Source organism: Fistularia commersonii, chromosome 27 (genome assembly GCF_037954325.1).
Source record: "Fistularia commersonii isolate RoL2024-O1a breed Wild chromosome 27, RoL_Fcom_v1.0, whole genome shotgun sequence".
NCBI lineage: Eukaryota > Metazoa > Chordata > Actinopteri > Syngnathiformes > Fistulariidae > Fistularia > Fistularia commersonii.
In genome coordinates, this window is record NC_141310.1 from 10,297,574 (window position 1) to 10,311,988 (window position 14,415).

The 14,415-nt window shown below is 39.1% G+C and overlaps 1 pseudogene; it reads left to right on the forward strand.

Moving 5' to 3' along the window:
• The first annotated feature begins 1,433 nt into the window (after positions 1–1,433).
• Positions 1,434–3,011, forward strand: LOC147218022 (UDP-glucuronosyltransferase 2C1 pseudogene; annotated as a pseudogene).
• Positions 3,012–14,415: the final 11,404 nt, after the last annotated feature.

Sequence of the window (14,415 nt, forward strand, 5' to 3'; positions counted from 1 at the left end):
CAAATGCTAAAAGGAGGTGTGAAATAGTGATAAAAGACATATTTGGATTTTTGCTGTGAACAGTGAGTAGGTTTTCTTCAGCTGGTTGAAATTTCTCCAGGACACACAACTGGTTACAGAAGAAGTTTGTTTGGTCTTTTTTTAAATGCACACAAAATGTTTGTATATGCTCACAAATTGTTTGCACATGCTGAAAAAAACATGAAACAAAGCTTTCAAATTGTAATGACAAGCAACAGCAAACTACCCAGATAGTTCTGGCACTGTACTTTGCGTTTTGTGCAACAGAGCACAATTAAACATAACAGTATCCAATAAATATATAAAACATATTGTTTATGTTATTTATCATATCCGTGCAAATGAAACATGTATTCAAATTCTATAATAGATGAGGACAGGGTCACATAAAGATACATACAAACAGTCTCTTTTTATTCATTTTTAACCCATTATAAGTTTTTTGCCAGTGGAGGGAAACTGGACAGAAGCCGCTCAGAAACCTTTAAGCCGTGAGATGGGAGTTCTAACCAGCGTGCCGTGTAGAAGATCAAATGTGATGAAAAAATACCACAAAAAAGAATTGCAGGAAGTATTTCTAATTTTGGCTTTTACATGAGAAACATCTAACACACTGGTTGGCCCTCACCATCTCACTTGGTCCCTCCCCTTCATGACTGTGTAAACTTGAAGTTTACTAAAAGAGAATGTAGGAAAAAGTAACAGTTTCCCATTTGGACACACCAAAGATTTGCGCAGTGAGTATAGACACACCCAAACGTGCTTTATCTAGGGTCAGTCAGGTTTTGTAGAGGACGAGAATGTTTTTCGCATTTAGGTTTTGGGTCATTAATCCTTGCAGTGGTGATGGACAGGCTGACAGATGAGTTTAGACGGGAATTTCTGTGGATTGTAATGTTTGCAGATGACATTGTAATCTTACTGAGAGGAAGCAATCTCAAGAGTTGGATGTTTGCCCTCGAAAAGAGAGGAACGAACGCTGGCAAGACAGGACAGAATAGATGTGCGTGAATGAGAGGAACCCAAGTGGAACGGTGAGGTTACTGGGAGTGGAGATAAAGAAGGTGGAGGATTTTAAGAAGCGCGTATATCGGAAGAAAGATGCTGAGTTTGGAACTGCCAAGCAGGAGGCCTAGAGGAAGACCAAAGAGAAGATTTATGGATGCAGTGAAGCAGGACATTAAGTCAGGCAGTAAGAGAGAAGAGGACATAGTGAATAGGCTTAAAAGGTTGATTCGCTGTGTCAGGGGAGTAGCCAAAAGGAAAATAACTTGACTTTAAGTATACTTTTACGGAGAGTCCCGGACATTTTTTTTTCTTTTAAATCTTACCAAGTTGTGCTGACATTGCTCACAGAAAAGCAATTGGATTTTTATTTCCAATAGATAAAATTTCCGTCGTTGTCATTCCAGATGAGGCTGATTTGGCGCTGCAGTGCTTTGCTGCTGCTCGTCTTCATCACCAGAGGCTGTCATGGAGGAAACATCTTGGTTTTACCCGTCGAGGGAAGCCACTGGCTAAACATGGACATTCTCATCCAAGTCTTGCACTCAAGAGGACACAATATAACTGTTTTGCGGCCCATGAAGAACTGGTACATCAAGGAAAAGCCTTATTACAATACCCTAACTGTTAAAGTAGAAAGTGTGCTGGATGAGGAATTTGCAGCAAAAATGTTCTCCGGAACAATTGTTCTTAAAAGAACAAGTTCGGATATAGGTATATTTGTGCGTTCATCTAAAGAACTGTTTCAACACGTCCTGGAAAATTCCAAAGCCGTTGCTAGATTTGTCTCGGCGGCACTAGAAGATAAAGAGTTAATCAGAAATTTAAATAACAGTAAGTTTGACCTAATACTAGCTGACCCGTTTTGGGGCGGCGGAGCCATTTTCGCAAAGTATTTCAATCTTCCTCTCGTGTACAATGCAAGGTGGTTTTTAATTGAAGAAGCCCACTTTGCTGTCGCTCCTTCACCTATTTCATATATCCCTATAAGAGGAACTTTTCTTACCGAAGAAATGACATTCTTTCAGAGAGTCAAGAACATGATCGTTTATCTGATCACCTCTACATTACAGAGACTATTGGTTTCGGTTTATCAGGATCTATGCGATAAATATCTGGGGCCTAATAACGATTTTCTTCAGTTGGCTCTCTCAGCCGACATTTGGCTCATGAGAGTAGACTTTGTGTTTGAGTATCCTCGTCCCACCATGCCTAATGTGGTCTACATGGGAGGCTTCCACTGTAAACCAGCCAAACCTCTCCCTGAACACCTGGAGGCGTTTGTCCAGAGCTCTGGAGAACACGGAGTCATAATCATGTCTCTGGGTAGCTTTGTGAGTGAACTTCCCGCTGACATGGCAGAAAAGATCGCTGAAACTTTTGCTCAGTTGCCTCAGAAAGTCATCTGGAGATATAAAGGTCAAAGACCTGCCACGCTGGGCAACAACACTCTCTTGGTTGACTGGATGCCACAGAATGACCTCCTTGGACATCCCAAAACAAAACTGTTTGTGTCTCACGGAGGGACGAACGGAGTCCAAGAAGCGATTTATCACGGTGTGCCAGTTGTGGGTTTACCTTTGTTTTTTGACCAACATGATAATCTCCTGCGTCTGAGGCAGAGAGGGGCGGCTTGCAGCCTCACTTTAGCCACAGTGGACAAAGATGACAAATTCCTGAGGGCCATCCAAGAAGTGCTGAACAAGCCCTCGTACAGGATGAACATGCAGAGACTCTCCAGGCTGCACAGGGACGTGCCGGTGAAGCCGCTCGATGGTGCCGTCTTCTGGATAGAGTTTGTTATGAGACACAAAGGTGCAGCTCATCTTAGAACAGAGTCTTTTAAGTTGCCCTGGTACACTTATTACTCTGTCGATGTCATTTTATTTTTTCTTCTATTTCTTCTTCTCATTCTGTGCATATTTCTAAAACTGGCTTGTGTGTTGTTTAGAAAGTGTGTGAATAGAAAAGTGAAATTTGAATAAAAAAAAATTGCCACATTGCTGAGAATTCTTTTAGCATCCATTCATTGTCTGCCAATAATCCTGCACTCAAGGTCGCTGGAGCCGTCATTGGGAAGTTGTAAGGCCCGGATTATTTTCATTTGAAACAAATGAGGTGGTATATTTTAGCTACTAATACACCATCTTGTGGCAGCATGAAGAAAAACAACAAAAATGAAGGCAAACTTCATTGCTCAAGTCCAGGGGTCGGCGCCTATTTCATCCTTACACTGCAGCTCCGAGTGGCTTTGGAAAATAAATTATAAGTATTTAATTGAATTGTTTTTTTTTGTGTTTGTTCTTTTTTTTCATTTTAGTTCTGCATCGGAAGATTATTGTGATCTTGAAATATTAAAATAAAATTATGTTTATTATTTTTCAACGCTCAAAATAAACGTCACACTGGTGGAGGCCGGTACACCCGCCAAAACGATGTCAATTTGTCGGGACTTTCAACCCCAGGTAGGCAAAATATGGAAAAATATAAGAAAAGAGAAATATCTGAAGAAAATGGAACATTTAATGATGCTGGGGCAGATTAATTTGCATTTTCTTCTGACGAGAGTGGCCTACCAGTATGCCTCATTTGTGGAGAAAAACTGGCTTTCAATAAAAAAGTCAAATGTTCAAAATGTGTTCATTGCATAAATAAAATTCAATTTTCTGTGTACCACTTGGTGGATTTCATAAGCAACACACTATAGTTGTTTACACAAAGTGTAAGGGTAAGTAAAAGCAATATTTACAGTGGTATGTGTATTTTAGCTGACGTGTTTTCACAGTGTACCTCTAATTTTTTTAAGCAGTGTTGAAAATAAATATTGAATAATCAACCACGATACTTGGTTTTTGGCAGCGTATTTGTTTTTGAGAAAAATCTAATTATCAACCATATTTGTTTTTTGATCCCTTCATTGTAATTGAATTACTAGCTGCCACGTTATCTCTCTCATGTCCTCCCCTTAGCAGAGAAAAATCACTTCATTTCCACATCAGGACCAACCAAAGACTTGCACAGAGGTTTTATTCGTATTGTAGTTTTATCATATCTTAGACTGATGGCTCGGTTACAATTGGGTGAAATGTACAGGGAAATTTATCGGGTGAAAAATACTTTGGTTTGTTTTCTTTAAAAAAACACTTTGAATCATATAAGGCAAAGGATAAAATACTATGTGTTGTTTTCCACCCTGTTTCAGAATGTTGTTGTGGATGTTGTCAATTGTCAATATATGAGAAAGTGTAATTTTAAATAAGTATTTATGCTGCACAAAGATGCTTTTTTTATTTACTCTCTAGTAACTGTCTGCTTGCTTTTGGGATTTGTACATCCAACTGTTAAGGTTTCTCTGACTTCTGGAGGACCTACTCTTGCCACAAGACTTGTTTGGCAAACAAGTTTAGTGGCATTTAGTCCATACATAAATGTATATCGTGTTACAAGCAATCTTGACAAAAGATTTAAACATGAGATTTTCCCCCCAAAAAATCTAATATTTTACAAAAGGGAACATGATAAACAGCATTAATGTAAAAAAAAAAAAAATATATTGATAAACTTATCAGTGTCACTAAAGTAGTCAGAAACATGAACTTTCTTATAGAAGGTATAATTTAGGTCCTACAATCTAGGACCTAAATAAGCTGACAAAATTTTATCAGAAGCTGACAAAATCTAAAAGGATTTATGTCAGAGCAACAAGCAAACATATGTTTTCTATGCAACTGTAATTGTCACTTGAATAAGTTATAATAAATAATGAGTTATTTAACATTAAGGAGTAGTTACATTTAATTTACATTGCAATCGATTACAGTCAGTTATATTTATAGTTACGTCTGGAATAAGAATAAGAATAAGAATAAGAATAAGAATAAGAATAAGAATAAGAATAAGAATAAGAATAAGAATAAGAATAAGAATAAGAATAAGAATAAGAATAAGAATAAGAATAAGAATAAGAATAAGAATAAGAATAAGAATAAGAATAAGAATAAGAATAAGAATAAGAATAAGAATAAGAATAAGAATAAGAATAAGAATAAGAATAAGAATAAGAATAAGAACAACTTTATTTATCCTGAAGAAAATTGTTGTGCCAGAGTTACAAGACAATAATAAATAATAGTTGAGAAATTGTATAAACAGTACAAAATAAGAAAAAAGGGAAGGATAAGAAATACAAATAAACTATAAAGTGTCGTAGGTAACAAGTGAAAGATAAGGAGTGCACAAGAGTATGAAAAAATATTGTACATGTAGCTGTTATGAAATATTGCACAGTTATGAACATAATATACAGATAGATTATTACGGTTTGAATTATTACAATTTACAGTAAGTGGGTGTTTTTGTTTTTGTTTTGTTTTTTTTGTTTTTTTTTTAAGATTTCAAGATTCACTGCAGCTGAAGGGAGATGAATTAAAAAGTCTGATACTTAAACTTAAAAGAACTTAAAAGATTCCCTTTGTTCATTTAAAAAAAGGGTCATCTGCTGAGCTTGTGTTTAGATGTTGTAGAAATGCAATAAGTGACAATAAAGATAAAATAAAAATATAGTTATAATGTAGTTCAAATGAAAGATGTGAACTTAATCAAAAGCAAAAATCTGTATGGAAATGGTTGAAGTCCACCTTGTTGAAATTCCTCCGGTTTACTGAGCGAAACAGGAACATGCTTCAAGTGGTCTCTTATATATTTGAAAATGAAGAGTTGATAAAGGCTCTCTGAGAAGCAAATTTTGAGACAGTCTTGGTGAATAAAATAGGGTCTGCTTTTACGAAATTACCTCAGAAAGTAATCTGGAGATACAAAGGCAAAAGACCTGCCGCTCTGGGCAACAACACTCTCCCAGTCGACTGGATGCCACAGATTGACCTCCTTTACTTAAGGAAAATATATAGCTGTGTGTTTTTTGCCTAAAGCTGAATCATTTCAATTATTCACATAGTTTAATTCAACATGGTGTTTAACTCCGTGGGCAACATCTAAAATTTAGTACTCTTTTATCACATGACCACAGAAGAGGAGCAATAGAGTGGTGACAAAGTCCTGTTCCAGCTTGGAATCTGGAAGGACTGGCACGTTTCTGCTTTTTACCAAAGAGAAATATTAAAAGAGAAAAAATAATAATTTGATGCTAATGCAGTTAATACCAATTTATTGAGTCGTTTTTTGCTGAGCCCACATTTAGAAAGTACCTTGTCGTTGATTAGCTACATACGCGAGATTTTGCCTTGGATATTGTAATGCATTGAAAGTTCAACCCAGTTGAGCTGCATAATATGATTTTGCAATGTTCAATAAAAGGGTTTCGATATCCAATCACACATTTAAATCAATATCGTTGTGTCAATGCTATGTGTTGTTGTGTGCAAAAATCCATTGCTTTGGTTATTAAGTTGTCCTTTTTTTTCCCAATTTTAGAATAAATATATATCGGCCCTGGGTCAGGATGACTTTCTCCATTCTCTGTCCAGCGATGGTTGACGTTGGGAACGTGCTTGTTTAGCCAGCAGATGGGACCCACTGGGTGAACATCATTATTGAGGAATTACATTCAAAGGGCCACCGTGTTTCTGTGCAGCTGGTACATCCAGGAACACTCCTTGTTTTATACTTCAATTTCACTCGACGTGGAGTCTGGGTTCGATGAAGACTTTGTTACTCTGTCCGTGAACAGAGTCTGCAGCCGTTTCACGTCCCATCTTCACCCAGTATGTAGACTGAGAAGACAAAATCTCTCAGCACAAGCAGCAAAGCCAAAAACCAGTATTGAATGCCCGCGACCTTCGATTCCTAGGACGGTTCTACATTAAAAAACAGGATCTTCATTTTCAGTGATTACAGTTTGTCACTGCGTCTACGAATTACATTACATTACATTACATTGCATTTGGCAGACGCTTTTATCCAAAGCGACTTACAATAGAGGACATAGGGACTGCAAATACACATGCAAATACATGATGCACAGGAAATATACAAAACAGTAAGCTTGGGTTAGTGAGTTTTTTTTGTTTTTTTTGACATAGACACACAAACGTACACACACACATGCCAACGAATGCAGGTTAAAACTGTAAAATGCAAAGCAAAAGGCCACATGTACACAGAGAAACGCCAACAGACTTGTCTTTTATTGAAAATTTGTGCCGCATAATGAGGTGCAAAATCCGGCAACAGAGACCCCGGAGCGTTGAGCAACCGAAGTTGTACATAAGGCAATAATGGGAAAAAAAATTCCACTTACAAAGTTCAAACAATTAGTGTCCTCAGTTCCAAAACACTATGTGAGTATTGTTAAAAGGATTTAACACAGTGGGAAAAACAACCCTGGCTTACCTTTTTTGGAATGGGTTGCGTGCACCACATTCACAGAATATTTGCAAAAAACATAAAGGTTTATCAGTTTGAACATGAAATATCTTGTCTTTGTAGTGTATTGAATATTGAATATTGGCTGAAAATGATTTGCAAATTGTTGAATTCTGTTTTTACTTGAGTTTTACACAACGTCCCAACCTCATTTGAATGGAGTGTGTATGTTTGTGCACGCACATATAAATACATACATATGTGTATGTATGTACAGTATATATGTAGGTATGCGCATATATACAAATTACAATCAACACATGCAATTTTCCTCCGTTAATATTCCCCGATGAGGAATATCGGTATCGTTGTGACATTTTTTTACATGCCAAAGCATGAGACCCACTGGAATCCCAAATAACACTTTTGTGTCTTATTGAGAAATATAACTCTTAATAGAATAAATTGAATAAATGATTTATCAAAACATATTTGCAGTTCAAAATGTTGCGGTCGAGATCTGGGAAAAGATCCCCAAGCACACCACTGGTCATCTCACTCGGAACGTGCCTCCAACTTGTCAGGCATGTATAAAAGTGGGGGCCCAACAAACTACCGAGTATCATTTTGAGTTGCTACAATGACAATGAGGCAAAATGGACCAGTCTGCAGCATCATTTCTTCACTTTAATTTCCATATTAATTTTCCAATGATATTTTGTGTTATGACCTGTCCTGTGTTTCAGTGTGTTCATTTTAAAGTCCTATTGCTGACATTTTTTTGTTTCTTTCCATTTTCTTGAAGAAAATATATGTGGGTTGAAAATGACCCACAACACCATAGATGTTACTATAGTTAAAAATGTTAAAATGAAAAAAATAAATCAACAAATTCATTTCAGAGATGTGTTCTATACCCCTTACCAATATTCTGGTAACACAACATCCTTTAATTTATTTATATTATTCTCTTGAGGTTAATTTTTCTGTTTTTTATTGAAATCGAGAAGTATACTAATAACAACAAAAAGGCTCATTAGAACCACAACAAAAAATTTTAAATCTAATATTTTCATGGATAAGGAAGCCTAACAAGGTAACCAAGACATGAGAAAAAGAATTGGAATTTAAGTTTTTATTTTTAGGGTATTTTAAAGCTGATTTAAGACACGGGTCGAAACCGACCCGTGTCTTAAATCAGCCGGGGGACACTGGGAAAGCTACCAGAAAACTAACACAGGAGGAAGGTTAAACGGTGCATTACTGTTGAAAATAGATACTGAATTAGCATCCATGGTAATTAGGTTTTACCGCAGTGTATTTGTGTTTAAAAAATATCTACTTATCAACCATATTTGTCTTTTTCATCCCTTCATTGTAATTGGACTAAAAGCGCCGTCACGTTATCTCCCACATTCCCTCCTCTTAAAAGGTGAGAACTTGAGCAGCAGAGACAAAGGACTTCAGTTTCTTATCAGGTCCAACCAAAGACTTGCACAGTGAGTAAAAACAGTATCAGTATTATATTTTTACCATATCTTTGACTGATGGCTAGGTTATAATTGAATGAAATGTACAGGGAAATTTCAAACAGATCTTTCATGAAAAAGAAATATACTTGTATTTGGTTTGTTTTCTTTCTAACACACTTTGAATCATATAAGGTTAAGGATAAGAAACTATGTGCTATTTAAGATGATGTTTTGTGGATGATGTTGATTGCGAGTATTTGATTGCAGTCCCTATGTCCTCTATTGTAAGTCGCTTTGGATAAAAGCGTCTGGCAAATGTATTGTAATGTAATGTAATATTTGAGAAAATGTTAATTAAGTCTGTAATTTAAAAAAGTACTTGTACTATACAAAGTTCAGGGTTTTTTTTTTTTTATTTACTCCGAGTTCAAAACTACTTGTTGTAGCAATTTGCCAACTCAAATGTTAAGGTTTCTCTGACTGTTTGAGGACTTGAAATTGCTGCAGGACTTGTTTGATGTCAAATTGATTTTTGTCTGTTCAGTCTGTATATAAAGGTATATCCTGTTAGAATCAGAATCAGAATCATTTATTTAGGCCACGCAACAGTGTTGGTGGAATTTGTTTCCGGTACAGCACATAATGCTCACATCTCTCCTGTGTCAGTTCCATCGTCAACAATACACTACAGACAGAAAATCAAGCCAAGCAGACGGGACACATCACACATCAAGACAGTGATTTGTTCAAAGTCTGTATAGCTATCGGAAAAAAGCTGTTTTTAAATCTGACAGATTTGGTTCTGAGAGACCTGTAGCACCTCTTACATTTTTTTTTACATTACATTACATTGCATTTGGCAGACGCTTTTATCCAAAGCGACTTACAATAGAGGACATAGGGACTGCAAATACACGATGCACAGGAAATATACAGAACAGTAAGCTTGGGTTAGTGAGGGTTTTTTGTTTTTTTTTTTGACAGAGACACACAAACGTACACACAGACACACTCTATAGCCTAACTTGCTGCCAACCTGATCTGGGGCATCAGCGCAGTAAAAAGTCCTGAAAGAGAAACGTTTTTATCTGTTTCTTGAAGGTTGAGAGAGATGATGCTAGTCTTGTTGCTTCTGGGAGTTTGTTCCACCACTGAGGTAGTAGAACTGAGTGTATGAGTGTAAACATGAGTGCATGAGTGCATGAGTGTAAACAGGTGGTGTGCAGGGGTGTGTGTGGTCTGAAGAGATTTTGATTGAACGTTGTATGATGCGTCTTTGATACAGAGTGTCTATGGGAGGAAGAGTGTGAGCCATGATTCTGGTTGGTTTATTGATAATGCGTTGAAGTTTTGAGCGTGATTGACTGTCCAAGTTACCATACCAGATTATTATTGATGAGGTCAGGATACTTTCAATTATGGCTGTGAAGAACTGGAGGAGACTATTGTGTCTCACGTTGAATTTTTTTAGTTGTCTGAGGAAAAACAGTCTTTTGTTGGCTTTTTTATAGACTTCTTCTGAGTGCTGTTTGAATTTTAGTGTGTTAGTGATGTGTGACCCAAGAAATGTGAATGAATCCGTGATGACAATGGGATCATAGTTGATGGAGATGGGTGTTTTGGGTGTGAGCGAGCGTGAAAAATCAATGATTAGTTCTTTTGTTTTTGAAGTGTTTAGCTGCAGGTTGTTCTTCCGGCACCAGGTGACTGCCTGGGCGACCTGCTCTCGATAGTGATCCTCATTATTGTCAGTGATGAGTCCAATTATTGTGGTGTCGTCTGCATATTTGAGGATGGATACTGAGCCGTGCTAGGATGTGAGCGAGTTCGTGTACAGAGAAAACAACCAGGGCGATAGGACACACCCCTGGGGGGCGCCGGTGCTGAGGGTCAAAGGTCGGGATGAGAGGCCATTCATCCTGACTCTGTGTCCTTCCTGAAAGGAAGCTCCTGATCCAGTGACACAAGGAGATACCAATGTCCATGTCCATGAGTTTGCTGAAGAGATTGTCGGGGTCGATGGTGTTAAAAGCAGAACTGAAGTCAATGAATAGCACCCGGGCGTAGGTGTGGGGGGGTTTCAAGATGGTGTAGAATCCTGTGGGGAGCCATATTGACCGCATCCTCCACAGATCTGTTGGCCCGGTATGCGAACTGGAAGCTGTCCATGGGGGGTGTGGTGAGCACTTTCAGGTGTGAGAGAATAATCTGTTCAAATGATTTCATGATGGCAGAAGTGAGGGCAATTGGTCTATAGTCATTCAGGGACGTTATTTTACTATTTTTTGGAACCGGGATGATGATAGAGTCCTTAAAGCATCTAGGAACTGTGCACTGATCGAGGGAGCAGTTGAAGATGTTAGCGTATATTGGGGCTAGCTGGTGTGCACAGTGTTTCAGGACCATAGAACTGACACCATCAGGACCAGCGGCTTTCCCTTTTTTCGTCCTCAAGAAGCATGCCCTCCTCCTCCTCCTCCTCCTCCTCCTCCTTGGCTTTTCTTTTTGCAGCCCTGAGTTCGTATTTAGCTGCCCTGTATTGCCCCGTGTCTCCCTCAGTAAAGGCACACCATTTTTTCTTGCGTAAAGCCTGAATGTCCTTTGTAAACCACGGCTTGTTATTGCCACGGATTTTAACAGTTTTGTTGGGAATACACGCCCCGACACAAAAGTTGACGTATGACGTCACTGTGTCTGTCAGCTCGTCTAAACTGTCCGCAGCTGCGCGAAATTTGTCCCAATCGGTACACTCGAGGCTGCCTCTCAGCGTATCGATAGCTGCACTCGACCAGCACTGGACAACTTTAGATTGTACACAGTTGGATTTAAGTTTTTGCCTGTACTTTGGGACAAGCAGCAGCGTGGCATGGTCCGACCTGCCCAGCGGTGCCCTCGGAAAGGACCGGTACGCATACCGTTACATACCATTTTGACAAATATAACAAAAAAAAAAAAACACAAGAAGAAGAATTTAAGTTTAAAAATTCCCTTTATTCAAACGCAGGGATTTTACGAGTATACGTTCAACGAGAACAATGAAAGATACTCCGTAAAGCTCAGTGGCACGGGATCAAGAATGGCTCAGTGGCCCAGAATGACATCAACTGGCCACGGTTGTTTACAGAGCACAAAATGCTTCCTATCACCTAAGTAGAACATGAAGTCCCCCAAGTTGCCGATTAAAGAAAATAAATCAAATTCCATTTTAAGGCGAGTCTTAAGGAATGTTTGAAGAGGAGGTGCATGATATGATCCACATTTTTCAAATCAAGAGAATAATTGCATTTAGGGTCAATGCAAACATTATTACAAGCAAAGGTAAGACTTCTGGCTGGTGAGACCAGAAAGAAAATTCCAAGTAAATAAATTAAAATGGGTTTGTTGACACCTTATCACCAAGCCACAGCGGGGATTTGTTTTTTGTTTTTTTTTTTGTTTTGTTTTTTTTCCCCACAATGATAAAGTTGAGCCACATATTTTTTTCAATATAAAGTTGGCCTCAAATTTCTGAGTCTGTCATGACTGATAGACTCAGAAACAGACTCAGTGTAATTTATTACTGGAAACTCTCTTGAGTATAATATGAATACTGTCCAACAAACTCTTAAAGTTCAATTTATAAGTATAGCCCAATCATAGATAGCTTTAATTTAGTATGAATATGAAAACGAATGTGTTGCCATTGAATGAAAATAACTCGAAGTCCTGGAAATTTCCGCTTCCCCTGCAGGCCCCCCTCCCCTTCTAAGAAGTGTTAATGTTATCACCTGGTCGTTGCAGTTGCAAATTTGACCAGTACCTTTTCCCCCCTCTCCGGTTGAAACAGAAAAACACGTAAAAGTAACGAGAGAGCTCGCAATTCATATTTGCTATACGGTGTGCGGTAGCGACCGCCATGGATGTACGGTACTCTTCTATCACCCGGTAGCGAGTCGGTTCGGGGGTCGGTTCGAAACTTCACGTCTTGGCGCGCAATTGGGGCGCATTCATGGAATGGAAACGTTGGGATCTCATCTGACAGTAAAACGTCAGGTGTTTGGAATGAGACCGAATCTGACCGAATCCTCATCACCATCTGTTTCACTCTCTATGTCACTGTGGGTCCGACTCTTTTTTTGTTATTTATAAGTTGTCTCTTTTCCCAGGCCTCCTTTACCTCTGATTGGAACTTCCTCACGCATTTAGCCACCGCACCCTTGTCTTGCTCTTATTTCACTCGCTCCAGCGGGTCCTCGCAGTGACTTAAGGCTGTTTCCACTCATTCGTGCGTTTACTCCAAATCAGCCGGTAAGATTTTAATTCCGTTATACTCATCCGTCCAATATTCCATCACGGCCTCACACTGTCTCACACTTTTGCTGACATCATCAGCTGTATCTACTTCTTCGAGAATCTCCCCTTTACCGTGCAGGTTATTTGAAAAATGGGGAAGAGGCCGGTTGAAGGCGCTGTGGGGGATTTACTGAGGATGGAGTGAGGAGGGGGCAGGGTGGGGTAGAGTCGCCGTCTTATCAGAGTTTCTTCTTTTGTTTTTTCAGAAAATCCGACAGGGGCGCCAGTGGGGGCTACGGTTGTGGGGTGGTCGTGTATTTGTCCTTCCATTTTAGTTACAATGTTTGCGATGTGCGCTAACATGCTCACGCTCTCTGAGGCAATTGTAGAATATTGACTGTGCACACAGTGATATTGAATAATTAACCATATATGTTTACTTGCAATCTGCGCATGTGCAGACACTCTGTAGGCGGGCTCATGTCTATTGGTACGAATTGCTATCATCATCTGTGCCCTGCTCTTCAGTAAAATAACTAAGTGCCGCTCTGATATCACCGTTCGTCTTTTACGCAACACACAACTGCAATATCACTTTTCTTGGCCCATTTGTGAGTGTTGCGTCTCCACTTAGGCGCGCTGCATTCTTCCTCCTACCTGGCCTTACAATTAGACACCTCCATTTTCCCGCTCGATAATTGTGGGGTCCGGCGTAATCCGGTTGAAGGCAATAACTTGGTTCTTTCTCATATTTTTCAAAATTTTTAACTTTCACAGTCATCAACTGGAGGGTGATCGTGTACGTTCCGGATGTGAGCGTTTCTACGATCAACTAGCATCTCTTGCAAGGTGGATGGACCACTTGTATCCTCCTCTGCCGGCACAATCTTATGATCGGGTTGTGTTTCTCTTTTTTTTTCCTTTGTTTTTTCCTTTTCTACACACTCAACAATCAGTACCTTTCACTCTTACTTCTGCAGGCTGCCAATTTCGTTGCCCTCTCAAGGTTTCCGCCGACCCGACCGCTTACAGCGATCCGGCACGGCTTTCTCGCAAACACAAAAGTGTTTTTCGATTTTTTTTCCTTTCAATAATCTGTAGCTACGGCTTACTCCGGCAGGCTGTCAGCTTCGTTACCACCGCTAGCTCTCCGCTGACCCAACTACCTTCAGCAGCTAAGCACAGCATTCGCACAAACACAAAATCAAACATTAACTATAATAATGGGAATGGTATCTTGAACACTAGCGATCCACAGGGTGCGATCTGTTCCGCTGACCCACTAGGTGAAGCCCTCGACTCCCACAGTCTTCTTTCGCAGCGT